Genomic DNA, 15953 nt, shown 5'->3' on the forward strand with positions numbered 1-15953 from the left:
TCACTTGAGCTTTCATCTTCACTTTCTCCCCAAGCTGCTACCATGGCCTTTTTGTTTCTTTTGTAGTCTTTTCCATGATTCTTCAATTTTGGACAATCCTTCTTCATATGTCCAGGATTTTTGAACTCATAGCAAATAATAGGCTCTTTCTTGTTATCTTTGTTGTACTCTTTCTTGAAAGGTCTTCTTCCTCCATAATTGTTTTTCTTGAAGTGCTTTTTGAGATTTCAACTAAACATGGCATAGCTTTCATCCTCACTGGAGTATTCATGTTCTTCTTCATTTGATGAGGCTTTGAATGCAATTCCACTTTTCTTTTGTTTTCAACATCCTCATGTCCTTTCATGGTGATCTCATGAGTCATAAGGGAACCCATAAGCTCATCCAATCCAAGTGTGGAGAGATCTTTGGCTTCTATAATGGCGGCGACCTTTGCTTCCCAATTCTTTGGTAAACACCTAAGAATTTTTCTTACCAACTCACTGTTAGTATAAGTTTTGCTAAGAGATTTCAAAGAGTTTATAATTTCAGTAAATCTAGTAAACATACTTGAAATAGATTCATCAGAGTTCATTTTAAACAATTCATAATTATGAACAAGCATATCAATACGAGATTCCTTTACTTAGTTTGTACCTTCATAAGTTACTTCGAGTTTGTCCCAAATTACTTTTGCCGAATCACAACTTGAAATTCTATTATACTCCTTAGAGTCTAATCCACAAACAATGGTGAGTTTGGCTTTAGCATTGGCTTGCAATAATTTGTGATCCCTCTCATCACATTCATCTTCAGTTTTAGGTACACTAATATTGTCTACTAATTTGGTAAGAATTTTTGGACCTTTGGTGACAATAATCCACATAGCATAATCAGTGGCTTGTAGGTATAGGGTCATCTTATCTTTCCAATGACTATAGCTGTTTCCATCAAATAATGGTGGCCTATTGGTGGCTTGTCCATCAGTAGTGCTAGTGCTAGCTAAGGTTGTCATGGATCGAAACTCTCAGATAGTTAAATCTAAAGTAAGAGTCTAGACTCTGATACCAATTGTTACCCAAAAGACAACCTAAGAGGGGGGTGAATTAGGTTTTTACAATTAAAAATTAATAATACCCTAATAAAAATTATGACTAGCACAATAGATAAATATAGTTAATAAAATAAAAATAATTAAAACAAGTGTTCTAACAACTATGTCAGTTAATAATTTTAGCACAATGAAAATGTGAAATATAGCTACAGCGATTTAAATAAAATAAAGAGATAAGGGAGAAAAAGGCAAACAAATTTATAGTGGTTCGGCTTCAACTCAGCCTGCGTCCACTCCTCAAGTTTCACTTGAGATTTTCCACTATGCTCTAGCTTCACGGAGGTGCTAGCAACCTCTTTACAAATTGAGCAATCCACCACCGATTTTGCATAGACTTCACAAGCCCAAACCCTTGCAAATCTTAGGTAATTCACAATCACTCTCAAGATTTCAAGAACACAGTATTTGCAACACTTTTACAAGATGAAATGGTATTTTTTCTTTCAAAGAAAGTTTACAATAAATATCTTTCAAAGATAGATATATAAAATGAAGCTTTGATTTTTCTGTAAATCTCACACAGGAAAGATGGGTTTAAAGCTATAAGGCTCAGTGTATAATTTCTGAAAATAGATATGAATGATTATAAATCAAAGAATATTTTCAGGTTTTTTTGTAATTTGTTTACATTAGAGGCTTTGGTATATATAATGAAAATTATAGCCGTTTATAGCCGTTATATTCATTTGAATTTATAGCCATTGTAGTCATTTGAATTTATAGCCGTTTATAGCTGTTGTACGTCCATCATTACCAATTTGAATATCTTCCACTTGAGCCTTTTAAATCTTTATAACCGTTTATAGCCGTTGTACTTCCATCATTACTAATTTGAATATCTTCCACTTGAACCTTTTGAACCTTTTGGCCTGCTGCTGTGCTAGGCTGTTTGAACTCCTAATTTAGTCAAATATTAAATACATTCTAACAACATTTAGGATAAAGGTTTAGGTAAGAAATAATAGGACCAAATAAATTTTGATTTTATTTTTCTCTTTCAAATAAATCATCAAAATAAATTTTGATTACAATATAATTAAATAAATCATCAAGATAAATTTTAAATTCTATTTTTCTCTTTCAAATAAATTAAAACATAATTAAATAAATCATCAAAATAAATAAGTTTAATAATTATATACAAAATTTATTTTAAATTTTAAAAAATATAAGCGTAACGACTGTAATAGTGATGTAGCAACAATGTAACTGTTACGACTTTTATGTAACGGTGGCGGCTACTACGATTTGTGAATCTCTGGCATCCCCTCACTCTCTGATGACCCTCATCCCTCACTCTCACTACCTTTATCATTGTAATGCACTACCATTGTGACGGGTCTATTTGGTCTTGACTTGCTTTAAGTTAAAATGAGATAAATACATTTATCTGTTATTTTTTGTTATGAAATTTAATACGACATATTACAATATTGTAAAGATATTCAAAAACATATATATATATATATATATATATATATTTTTAAAAACACAACAATGTAGTTAAAATTATAGCATTTTAAAGATTTTATCACAAAATACATGTAAAATAACAAATATGTTAATAATTATACTTGTCATCCATGTTTTGACTAATCCCCTCCCTAGCCCAAATATGGAGGATTACAAAAAAATTATGAACATATGTGGGTGCAAATATATTTATTTTTTGTTGCGGTTAACTTTTTTTTGTGCAAAATTACAACAAAAGTTGCACTCCAATCTTTTGATAAACTATTATTGGTCTTCCCACTTTTTTTGGGAAATGTTTTTTTTTTTGGGGGGGGATGTGTGGTATTAGGTCAAAAGATTATTTTGTTTTGGTGATAATGACACGACTAATGAAATTATTTTTCAAGAATGATAATTTATTAATTCAAATATATATTTTTTATTCTTATGCCGCTATTGTCGATTGCACAGAAGTGATATGGATATATAAGTAGATTACATGGATAGATAAGTGACACCTGGATAATTAGGAATATAATACTGGTTAAAAATAATAATAAAAAACACAAAAATATACTAGTTTTTGTCATCTAAAAAAAAGTTGTTGCCATGTTTGATTTTTAAAAAAATAAAAACTAATTTAATGAAAATACATATAAAAAAATTATTTATACCTCCCAAAAGATAAAATTATATAAAATGATGTGTTTCTTTTTTTTTTTCACCAATTTAATTTTTAGTTTCTTAAAAAAAAAATTCTAAAAATAGATTTTGAAAACTAAATCAAACCAAACAAAACTTTATAATAAAGAGAGTGCCAGCATCATTTATAAAAAAAAGGTCATTACATTTCAAACAACATGCAAGTTAACCAACACAGAAGGGGTGTTTGATGCAGCTTATTGTAAGCTAAAAGTTGATAATCAAAAAACTAAAATCAAAAGCACCCCTTCCCCCAGCTTATAAATAATTAGTTTTTCTCAGCTTATTTAAGCTATTTTTGCCTAAAAAACTATAAGCAAAAGTTACACCAAACAGTGACACAGATTCTCCAATTAAAATAAACTATAATCACCCCCTACGGCCCCGCTTAGTGTAACTGTTAAAACAGATTATAGATTTTGCTTAACAAATTATAAATTATGACTTCAATCAGAAGTTATTAATCTGTTTGGTATAACTGTTGGATTATAGATTTAAATTGCTGAGTAGTGTTTGTAGTTTTTTCAATTAACTTTTATTTTTGTTATTCACTGCTTGTCCACATTCCCCATAAAAAAAATAATAATAATCTATGGTCCATTTGGGTCTTTTTCTATTTTTTGAAAAATAAAAAATAAAAAATAAAAAAATTTAAGAGTATAACCGTAAATTAACATGTCCATAGCAAAAGCTGATAATCAAAAGTAAGGGTTGAGCAGTTTCTCAGAATCAGTTTTTTTTAAGTTAAAATAAGTTGTTAGAATTATAAACTGTTTGAAATAAGTTTAACTAAATGGTCCAAAATAGTTTTTTCAAAATTAGAAGTTATAAGTTAGCTCAAAAAAGCCCAAACAAACACCCCAAACAAATAAACAAATAAACAGAATTTATTATTTATTTGTTTAGGAATGCCTTCCCGAACAAATAAACAATGTTCAGGGTTGTGTTCCCCAATTTCAGTCATATGTTCGGGAGTTCAGTCATTTGCCATTTTTTTCAAAAATTTACCCTTATAAGGCCAACCTCCTCTGAGCTAAGAACAACATCAAAATTATGAACCTCCTCTAAAAAGCTTTTATTGTTGTACTCCTCTCGTCTTATAGAATTGTGGTTACTAGAAAAACTTATGCTCATTGTTATTGCCGAAGAAGTGTAGGTAGTCAAATCGTTGCCATTGTTACCGCCGGAATATTGCCGCCAATGGGTTTTCAAGGTTTTGAGGGTGGGTAGGTTTTGAGGGTGGGATTTGAAGAAGATGGATGGGTAGGTTTTGAAGGTGGGATTTTAGGGAAGATGGATGGTGATGGAGGTGGGTGTTCTCATAACCCTAATTCATAATACAATGGGTGTATAAGTTTAATTGTGAGAGAGGGTGTCCCAAAATTAATGATGTCCCTTTTAGCAATAGGTCCATCAGAACGACAGCTTCACCCGACCAGATTGACTTGATGATGTAAGCGCCCGTCCAATTAAGTCTGAACTTGCCCCTAGGGTCGTGGATGGGAGCTCGGTTGTCTTTGAGCACCAAATCTCCTTCTTTCAAATTCCTGGACTTTACCTTCTTGTTGAAAGCCCTGGCAATTCGTCGTTGATAACCCTGAACATGGTACAGTGCTTTCAGCCTCCTCTCGTCAAAGAGCATGAGTTCTTCGAATCTGCTTTGCTGCCAATTTGCCTCAATTATCTGACACTCAGCCAATACTCGCAATGACGGAATCTCAACTTCGATAGGCAAAACCTTAGATTTTATTTGAGGTTATTATTGTAATAAAAAAAATTTAAAAATTGGAGGGTAAATTATGGGGTGTTAATAGCAACACTCATAAATAATCAGTTTTTCTCAACTTATTTAAGCTATTTTTGCCTAAAAAGCTGTAAGCAGAAGTTGCACCAAACAGTTTGACACAGATTTTCAAATTAAAACAAACTATAATCACCCCCTATAATCCACACCAAACACTCTCAAAATAAAATGTATGACAACTTTGTCCTTGAAATAGATTATTTGCAAATGAAACATCTTTGATGGTCTTTATTTAAAACAAAATTTAAAATTTAAGATCAAATATATCACAATTAAAAAGTGAAAGACCAATGTCACACACTGTTAATGTAACCCTATGTATTTATGCTGAATGCATGGTCTATGTAACCCTATGTATTTATGCTGAATGCATGGTCTTACCAAGTTATTTGGGATACTTTTTAAGGGGTTAGGAATCTCAGTGATCCGAAAACTCTAGTTATGTTCCACAGGTCAATATCATTAACGCCGCAATTTCTCTTTTAGAGAGATATGATTTTGCATATTCATTAGTGGCTTAGAACGCAGTTTCTTGTTGGGCACTATGCGGCTTGAAGATGAGTGCAGAACGGCACGGGGCTCATCCAGTCTACTAGTTATTAGAACTAGATTCAAGTTTAGAGAGTTCGTTGACTACCGCATGAAATTGATATACTTGGTTTGATACAACATTTATCTAGTTATAGGCATTGTTTTAGAGCTTTTCATCTAGAATTCGTGTGAAAGGATGTAGTGGTTCGGCCAGTGGAACTTAAATGGACCTGTTGTAAGAAATTGTTCATTTGTCATTACAGTACTCCCTCTTGGTGCCATTATTTTCTAATGAAATCAACATCTGTACGTGTAATTCTAGTGTGAGGGGATCAGTTAATTAAGGTTGGCCAAGGAGAAAGTACTCAATTGCAGCATTTTGCGTCAGTACATAGGTTTTATGCTTTAATTATTTCTTCTGGAGCAGTTGGGTGCATAGGGAAAAAGAAAGAAGAGGCCCCGGGACAGAGCGCAGTGGGGGTCTACTATCTATGTGGTTGTTGCAGCGGTTCATTTCTACATTGCCTTCTACACTAGATTGCAGACAGGCTAATAATATTATATAAACACATAGGTTTGTTTTCAAGGAGTTTAGGGAGCCACAAAAGAGGAAGAGTTATTTCTTCAGGAGTTTTGCAAATGCCCATGCGAAGAAGTTCAAGAACAAGAGGAAACCTTGATTCATATAGACTCGGTAAAGTTGTAGAAGATCAACTGTTAGCATCTGATCCTGACATTATGGATGAGAGAGTGGACGATGTGCATTTTTTTACATGGAAGAATCACAGGAGCTGCTGTCTGTTCCTATGAAATTGAAGAGAAAGGTCAGACCAAAGAAAATGGACTTTGTTGGGTGGGGATCTAAGCCTCTCATAGAATTTATTGAATCAATTGGTAAAGACACTAGCAAACAGATCTCTTAATATAAGGTGGCTGCCATCATCAATGATTATGTAAACAAGAATAACCTCATTCACCCACAAAAGAAGAAGAGAATTCTGTATGACGAGAGGCTCCATTATCTTTTTGGAAGGAAATCCGTGGCCCGAATTAAAATATATGATTTGCTGGAAACACACTTCTTTGAAAATCAAGATGGATCAGAGGATGAATTTTTATAGAGTTCAGAGGAAAATGATGAGAATACCATGGTGGTCAGTAAACTACAGAATTCAGACCAAAAAAATATTCATCAAAGGAAAAAAGTTGCAGAAATTCCTAAAAGTTGTTTTGCAGCCATAATTTCTGCAAATATAAAGCTTGTGTATTTGAAAAGGAGTTTAGTTCAGGATCTTCTGACGGACCCTGAAGCTTTTGAAAGTAAAGTAGTGTGAAGTTTTGTGTGAGTCAAATCTGATCCAAATGACTACTTCCAACAAAATTCTCACCAACTTCTGCAAGTTACAGGTATGTTTTTTGTTACATATAAATGCATTCATTATGATTTGTTTCAAGAATTGTGTGTGTTTAAAAATTTGTTTTCCTAAGATCTACTCCTTGAGCACAAAGTTTATACGTGTGATCCATTAGTGGTTAATGAAGCCAGATTTGAACATGGAATTGATTTACATGATTTTTGTAAGCTGTGTGGTCCTTGGTGGCGTGGTTATGTTAATAGATGAAATTTTATTCAGTAATGGGATTTATATTTTTTATATTAGTTTATGTGGGGCCGGATAATTGGAAGAATCAAAAGCGTACTCTAGAAGACAGATATTACGCGGCTCTTTCCTGCACGATTAGGAAGCCGAATAAAACATATAAACCGAGTAGATACTGAACTATGAACCAGAGTAAATAAAAGGATAATAAGTGCAAAGTGGACCCGGCCCCGAGGCCCAGGAAACGACTATAAATAAAGGAACAACAGACTAAGAAATGTATGTGTCACGACCCCATTCCACCCCTAGTACAATGGTGTTGTGATGGCCAGTAATCCGAGATTACCAAAGGCCAACTCACAAGGATTCACACACAATCAGAGTATACATATTGGGCTTACATATGCGGAAGCAATAAATTTAAATCTAATTAGTCCACAAGAGCTGTGCGTAGATTAAATGAAATGGCATACATCTTAACATGGTATATAACTTGAACACAGATATAAATAAAGTACATATTAGATCTTGACCAAAAGGCTTCTCAAGCTGACATATACAAAAGAGGTGAAATACAAAGTCGAGAAGCATAATCTTTAAGATGCTAGCAAAATTATGAATCCGAACATCATGCAAAACACATCTAGGCGTCATTGCCTTCTTGCTCGTCACCTACATATATATAGAGAGGGTGAGATTAGATACTCAGTGAATGATATTAGTAATAAAGGTTTGAATGAATGATATCTGAGATCTTTTTCCAAAACAATACATATCATAACCTTACAAATCAAAAGGATGAATCAAGTTCATCTATCAAATCTTTCAAGCTTCTTGGATGTTAATAACATCTACATAATACCAAAGGATGACATTCCGGACAAACAAACCCACGCGGAAAACAGTCAGTGGCAAAACAAGGGTGCAGTCGCATTATAGTCCCCTGGCACTAAGGACTTTCAAAACAAGGGTGAAGTTACATTATAGTCCCCTAGCACTAAGGACTTTCAAAACAAGGGTGTAGTTGCATTATAGTCCCCTGGCACTAATGACTTTTCCAGAATGTCATCAAAACAAATATAATACTTGATATAAAAACTAGGGATAATCATTCATGCTTGATCAAATACTTTTCTAAAACGAAGCAAAGCTTTATCAAAACTTTATAACATAGCTTTATTAAAAATACCACTCACATAGCTCTTCGGGTGAAGGGATTACAATCAAGGATCCAAGGCCTACAAGCACATAATAAATTCCACTGAATGCACTTCAAGATACAAGAAGAGATGTCCAAAGATGAGGTATGAAATGCATTCCTAAAACAAGCTTTCCATGAGTGCAAATGATCTCAGCATTTCTTTCAAGACTAGGTCAAGTCAAAGCAAAACATGTTGGAAGTTAAAACACTGTTTTTCATCACGGGAAAAACATGCTGGGTACCAACCAGGTCTTGGCCGAGGTCCCACACCCCTTGGCCGAGGTATGGTCCCAACGGCCACATTTAAGGAAATGAAGTCGGGAAAATCTGGGTTTCCTCCCTTGAAGAACATGAAGGACAAGAACATGAAGAACATGGATGCTAAAATCATAACTTCTTTATTCAAAATCTGAGATTTCATGAGATGAGTTCGAAAACATGGACCTGGGCACCCATACTTGAAAATCTTATGAAAACAAACACAAAAACATGGATCTTGATACAACTTTCGGATCAAAACATGATTTTCTTTCAAGAACTCAAGAACGTTATTTTCTCTTTCTAAAACCGAATTTCAAAGCAATGCGCGGCTCATGAATCATGCTAGATCATACAATATAGTTAGATGAGCATAAAGAACAACAAGAGCAAAATAAGAATCTAACCTCAAAACACGGATCTAACGGTTCAAGGTGCGAAGATCAAGCTTGGAAATCTAGTTCTCTCTTAAGAACTCTTCTCCCTCTCTTCCTAGAGCTTCTCTCTCTAACATGCAAAGATATGTCAAAATGATATGTTTTCTCTACTGCCAGCAGACTTAACCCTCTACTGGGACACGTGGCACCACCAGATTGGGTTTCCTCAAAAAGAGTGATTGAAAGACAAGACAAGGCTATGACAAAGTGTGTTCAACAAGTAAGGTGGCACGGGCACTCTGGCAGGTAAGGACCTCGGATTCGGACAAGGCTTCGGCAAGTAAGGTCTTAATGTTCTCAGCTAGGAAGGTTAACACTTGGCCTAGCCGTGCCACACCTTGGCCTAGATGTGCCACACCTCGGTCTAGGTTATACCAGTCCAGGAACAAGATCACCAGGTGCAAGGATCAAAGATTTAGGATGTCTAGATGATAACATCTCAGCCTAGATGATACACATCTCGGCCAATAGGCCAAGGTGAAGGTGGAGGTCAACCAAAGTGGTTCCAAGATGGTCCTAGGTGTAAGGGGTTCAAAGGTGCAACCTAGGCTTAAGATGACCTCGGATACACACACCAAGCAAGGGGCAAAACTTACAAACAATACTCAAGCCAAAACACATAGGTACAAAACAAGACGGAAACCTTACTTTAGGCAAAACAAGTCAAAACCACAAGTGCAAGCTTAACAAAACAAAACATGCAGATGCACATGAACATGACTGAGACGAGGATGAGGGTCACTACATTATATGAGAATTGTTGTGCTTAACTTAGAATGTAAGTAATCTTGAGAGTCGAGACTGACTTGTCCATCGGAGTGCTAATTCTGGCACTCCCGACCGGAGTGTTTATTCCTTTTTAGGTGACTATTAGCAGATCACGAGAGTCCCCCAGGATCAGAAGAGTATTTCCAAACCACTTCTCCACAATTGGCGTCGTTTGTGGGAATACTCAAGCATATCCATGGCGGGCGTGATGGAGGACCCTCCAATAGTCACTGATAGAACCACGCAGAGAGACGACCTCACTCCACCAAACATGCTTGGACCAGACACCATCCCCGTAAGACGCGCTTTGAATTTTGCCTCACCCTCGACTCCAGAGCATGAAACAATGGAAGCGATCATGGAACAGGCAAAGCAAAACGAACAAAGGTTGGAGAACATGATCGCAGAAAACAAACGTCTTCGTGAAGATTTGGCCTTGGAAGTGGCGAAGTCCAAACAAGTTGTACACCTTGAAAAATCTAGAAATACCCTAGATGTTGATTTGTGACTATGTATCAATTTTAAGCAGTATATAACAATCCCAATCAAACAATCAAGACAAATCGACACAACGATTTTACGTGGAAAAACCACAATTGGACACCTCCAATTGTGATAAAAAAAATCACGGGCAACAGCCACAAAACAATCTACTAAGAAGATATAAAGGAATTACACAGGTATATTCTCAATTACCTAGCGAATCCACGCCCGAATTGAACCAACCTCTATGTGTCTCTTCCAACCTCGTCTTTACCTCGGAATTGTCTTGACGATGAGCCACTCCAGAATCCACCAAAGCTTCAAGCTCGAATTCTTCAGAATACACCGAAGAACAACTCTCTCTTTTGTGTAGAATAAACAAACAAACCTTTGATGTATGCTTCTTAAACCATGAGTTGAATACTCAATGAAAACATCAAAGAAAACTAACAAAAGATCTCCAGATATAAACCTTAGAACCCAAAAAGAAGATCTGGAGGACTTGTCTAAGTTTTGGGAGAAAACCAACTACTTATAGAAATCCAAAGTAATCCTAGTTTTGGAAGAAAACCAATTCCTTATAGAAATCCAAGAATCTGTGTTCGCGCGGTCCGCTCAAGCATGGGAATGTCTGCTCGAGCGGAGGCTTCAAAATTGTGTGATTCAAATAGGCTTCACGCTCGAGCAGAAGTTTCCACGCTCGAGCGTCGAATCACACCATCCAGTACTTTTTCAGGCGAAGTAGAGATGCTGTGAGCTTGCAATCCCCGCTCGAGTGTCACTTTCCCCGCTCGAGCGGGACGACCAAAATTAGAAAATCTGGAAAACTAGATCCTATTACAACCTTGGTTTTGATCCATGGAATTTGACAACAAAGAGTCCTAACAATCTCCCCCTTTGCCAAATCCCGGACAACACCATTCTAAAACAGTTTTCCTAACAAAATCACAAAAGTACTAAAACAATTTTCCAAACTATTCTAAAACAATTTTCCAACCACATCTCAAATCCATGCTCTTGAACAATTATCCTGAAAGAAAACAACTACACACAAGCCAACCAAAAATATGTGGAACTGGATTAAATAACAAAAGATAAGTCCATCCATAAACAAAACAGCATCCAAATATATTATCTATCCAAAACATATGACAATCTGACTGTACCAAAGAAGGATGAACTGTAGTAAAAACAACTGTGAGATATACCAAAAACTGTACCACCAAGACCACTCCCCATTTTTGTCACGAATTGACAAATGAAGCTCAAACAACTATAGCATGCAATAAGGAAATAATAAGCAAACAATGCATAGCAACATGCAAAACATATAGCCAATCTCCCTTACCAAACATATCAAAATGAACCAAACTCCCCCTGACTAAAAGCAACCACAAACACTAAAAACAGTGAACAAGAAGAAAAAATAACAAAAATAATATGGTGAAGCAAGTAAGGAATTTCAAATTAGTACCTTAAAACACGCAAGACTATCCAAGAAGCACCATTACAAGAAAACACAATGTGCACTATCAGTAGAAGATTCCTCATTAAAGAAAGTGATGCATTATGTGAAAAGCATAGATCCCATGAGAAAAGTGTGTGTGTGACTCTTGGAGTTCAACAAACACTAGATTCAATCCTAGTAGTGATCTACAAGTTGAACCTCTGGCAAGAGAATCTAAGCACAACTACGGAAAGTCAAACCACTAGGAATCAAAGGGTATTTGGTGAGTAAAGGCGGAGGCTCCCCCTCAATCAATGAATCTTTTCTTTTCTTTTTTCTTTCTTTTGCACTTTTTTTTTTTTGTATATTTTTTCTTCTTCTCTTTCTTTTTCTTTTTCTTTTTCTTTTTCTTTTGCACACTCATTGGCGGCTGGCACGCTCAAGAGTATAGAAATCGAACCAGAGAAGCATGGATATAATAAGGATAGCCTGGTTGGTGACTCTGATGTAGCCTTTTCCTCATGGCTAGACTGCAAAGAATTGAGGGGAAAGCCGTGGAGGTGCAAAAAGATGGAAGGTGGTTAAGAGACTCAACATCACCCATGATATGCTAGTATAGGTCAATTCCTCTAGAAACGCAAAAGATCAATGACAGAAGTCCATAGAGAAAAAATAATCACTAAGGCGGAAGACTCCAAAATTTGCTAATCCAAGAGTGTGTACAAAATGAGACATACTGTAACCAGCCCGCGGGGGACCTCGCTACAGCTCGGACTCGATTTGTAGTCACGGTTCTAAGTCTGAACCAAAGAGTCCAAATCCGGCAAATCGTTTTTGAGAAAACAGATTGTTTTGAAAGAAGTGCCAAACATGGACTGCTTTGCCAGATACAGAGTCGCCACCTAAATATTTTATTTTGGGAAATTTAGGAAACCCTGACTCGGTGCCAAAAGGCCACGTGTCCGTCATCACCAAAGTTGCCTCGGCTCGGGAACTTGGGTACGATTGGGGAAGGTCACTTCGTGAGCACCCCCGCTCGCCCGGTCATAGACCGGCCTCTACTAACCATGATATCAATTTTTGAAAACTTTGTGTGTTCTTATTCCGGTTATTAGCCTAGGTTACTATGTGATGCGCACAGCATACAAGTATAGACTGGGTCGCCCGAATTGGAACAAAACATTTCAATGTTTATTTGAAAGTGGTTTGATGGTGCTACCCGCAAGTAGGCTAAGACGTGGATTTGCCACCCTCAGGTGGGCTTAGAAAACATGATTTTGCCACTATCTAGTGGGCTTAAAATACGCATTTGATGAATTGTTCCAATTCAAATAACCCAACCTTCACCCACAGGCATTTAGGCAGTTATATCACATAAGCATTTAGCCTCATGGTAAGCATGCTATTCATGGCAGTCACTCACACGCATGCAAGGATGCTAAAGCATAAAACTCACCGAGTACTCCAAGCTAAAAAAAGAAGTTTATTAGAAATCATGCATGATCCTAAATATACAGAAATGCCTAATGCAACACATGCAAAAATGCAACTATAGCAGGCTCGGCTATTCTAAGATGGCATATGGAATGCTACAGCTAACATGTTTTCAATTTGGAATTGAAAGTACAATGCAGTTAGTATGATGAGCCGAGCCCGGTGTATGCAATACAGATGAATGATGCAAACATGCCGTCATACTGTATGCTAATTGAAATATGCCCTAATCTAACCATCATAAGCAGGTAAATAAAAGGGAAGAAAGACGTGGGGTTGGAAGACATACATCACACTCACCCACACTTAGTACAACATTGTCCTCGCGCAGAGGGTCCGAATAAATATACAGTCCCGAATAAAAGAATATTACAGTCCAAATATTGTACAAATTCCTAATTAATTAACAAATTAACTAAGAAAGCTGTAAAACTGGCATGCAAGCCAGGGACTGCCTTGCTTCTGATGAATGCTGTATGTTTGGGCTGCCTTGCGCAGAAATCCACTGGGATGCCCCAATTAGCCTCTGTTTAGCAGTTATTCTTGGAAAGCGTGCCAGACTCCGAAAAGTTGCTAATTCTTCATTTTGCTGCAACAGAGAGCAGAAAAGGGGCATAGCAATGTATTTTCACAAATATATGCATGCCTCGATCCTCGTGCCACCAATCACGCATACCGAGGCATGATGGCCGAGGAGTCGAAATGCACAACTCAATATAGGATGAATGCACATGAAACTACAGCTAAAACCTAACTCCATCATGGATAATCCGGAGTGTCGGTGACTGGGGAATTGAGACGCATTCCGTCACTCGGAGTACGAAATGCACCTCGTTTCCCGTGCCCGAGCTAACTCCTATCCCGGATACGATGCGATATGCATGACATGCATGAAATGCAACTAAGATACAATCCTAACATATACAATGTTATGAAATGAGATGCCTCGAAATGCGTGCACGCGGGCACGCAAACCGAAGAAATGCATGAATGCGATCTAAGATACAACCTAGTATGCACAATGCTATGAAAATGATATGCCTCGAAATGCGTGCACACGGGCACGCAAACCGAGAAAATGACAGAATGCAATCTAAGATACAACCTAGTATGCACTATGCTATGAAAATGAGGTGCCTCGAAGTACGTGCACACGGGCACGCAAACCGAGGCAATGGTATACGCAATGCAAGTGACTAAAATGGCATGGAAAATGCAACAATGGACTTATACTAACATGAGTGAGCCTCAGCCACACTCACATAGGATGCCGATGGATGAAAATGAAGTGCCTCGAAATGCGTGCACACGGGCACGCAAACCGAGGCGATGGCAAAATGCGATGTAATGACATGAAAACATGATATGGGCTTATACCAACATGAGTGAGCCTCAGCCACACTCACATAGGATGCCGGCGGATGAAAATGAAGTGCCTCGAAATGCGTGCACACGGGCACGCAAACCGAGGCGATGGCATACGCAATGCAAATGACATGAAAACATGATATGGGCTTATACCAACATGAGTGAGCCTCAACCACATTCACATAGGATGCCGTCGGAAAAAAAAGAGGTGCCTCGAAATGCGTGCACACGGGCATGCAAATCGAGGCGATGACAAAATGCGATGTAATGACATGGAAACATGATATGGGCTTATACCAACATGAGTGAGCCTCAGCCACATTCACATAGGATGCCGTCGGATAAAAAAGAGGTGCCTCGAAATGCGTGCACACAGGCACGCAAACCGAGGCGATGATAGAATGCGATGCAATGACATGAAAATGGAAAGCAATCATTCTAATAGAATTTCAGCACTAAAATATGGGGGAAAACAGTCCCGAAATGAGGCGAAATGACATGAAATACATGGAATTGTCCCGAAATGCGAATTTAGGCACCCGAAATGGCCTATAGCTATGCCAAACATGCACAACATGGACATGTAATGCAAAGACAGAAGCTAGACAGTCCCAAAAAAGGCACTTTCACAGCTATAAACATGGCCAAACAGCAAGCATAGGTATGGCAAAAATGGCATGCAAGAATAGGGGCCAAAAGAGGGGTAATGAAGCAAGTGATATAAGCAAAACCCAACCTGAAAAATTTCCTTTTACAACATTGAAGAGGGACCAAAAATATGAATATTTACAGTATATGGCAGCCCCAAAATCAGTATACAAACATGATAGAAATGTGATGCAAAATAAGGCTCAAAAGTGGCTATAACATGAGGTATGCAAAATAATCACCAAATAGCCAAAGACCCTTAATAAAACATGTAGAATGGGACAAAATAGGACTATTTCCAGAACTGTAAAATGGCCAAAAACAAAAGCATGGTAGGCTAACTAAACATGCAAGAATGGGGAATAAAAGAGAGATATAACATGAAGTGACCTATGGAGGTCCCAAACCATGAAAGGACCTAAATGAAACATGAAGTATGGACAAAAATAAGCACTTTTTCAGAACTGTAAAATGGCTAAAAACAAAAGCATGGTAGGCTGCCATTGCATGCAAGAATGGGGAAGAAAAGAGGAGTATAAAGGTAGGTATAACATGGAAGTCCCAAATGGTGTTGAGCCCTTCTTCAATGTTTAAGAGGGGCTCAAAATGAGCCTAATATCAGTTTACAACATGCTCGAAAACAGATTACTCATGGGCCAAAAGTAG

This window comes from Camellia sinensis, chromosome 4, assembly GCF_055761805.1.
Source record: "Camellia sinensis isolate YWXY chromosome 4, ASM5576180v1, whole genome shotgun sequence".
Lineage (NCBI taxonomy): Eukaryota > Viridiplantae > Streptophyta > Magnoliopsida > Ericales > Theaceae > Camellia > Camellia sinensis.